The sequence below is a fragment of the Penaeus monodon genome, chromosome 28 (genome assembly GCF_015228065.2).
Source record: "Penaeus monodon isolate SGIC_2016 chromosome 28, NSTDA_Pmon_1, whole genome shotgun sequence".
Classification (NCBI taxonomy): domain Eukaryota; kingdom Metazoa; phylum Arthropoda; class Malacostraca; order Decapoda; family Penaeidae; genus Penaeus; species Penaeus monodon.
In genome coordinates this window covers 2,134,855-2,135,087 of record NC_051413.1, presented here as the reverse complement: position 1 = coordinate 2,135,087, position 233 = coordinate 2,134,855, and the positions used below count along the sequence as shown (strand labels likewise).

The following is a 233-nucleotide window of genomic DNA, read 5'->3' as shown; positions in this document are numbered from 1 at the left end:
TTGTATTTTCTTTTTTATCTTTGTTTTTAGTCTTCTTTCTTTCCTGTAAGATGTATGTCTTCAGTTTTCTTTTTGTTTTTTATGTCCTTTTCTATTTTTTCCCCATCTTTCATTCCTTGCATCAGTCATTCATAATTTAATTCTTTTCCTTTACCTTGAGGACATTTTTTCACTGTGCCTTGTCCATTTACAATATCTTTCCTTTTTTTCTTCTTCCCTCGTTCTTTATCATG

The 233-nt window shown here is 29.6% G+C and overlaps 1 protein-coding gene across 1 annotated transcript in view; it reads left to right on the top strand.

Annotated features, from left to right (window-relative positions):
* LOC119590900 (enhancer of mRNA-decapping protein 4-like) overlaps positions 1 to 233 on the top strand; it is a gene marked incomplete in the record, with an annotated part of 21,972 nt that overhangs the window by 6,883 nt on the left and 14,856 nt on the right.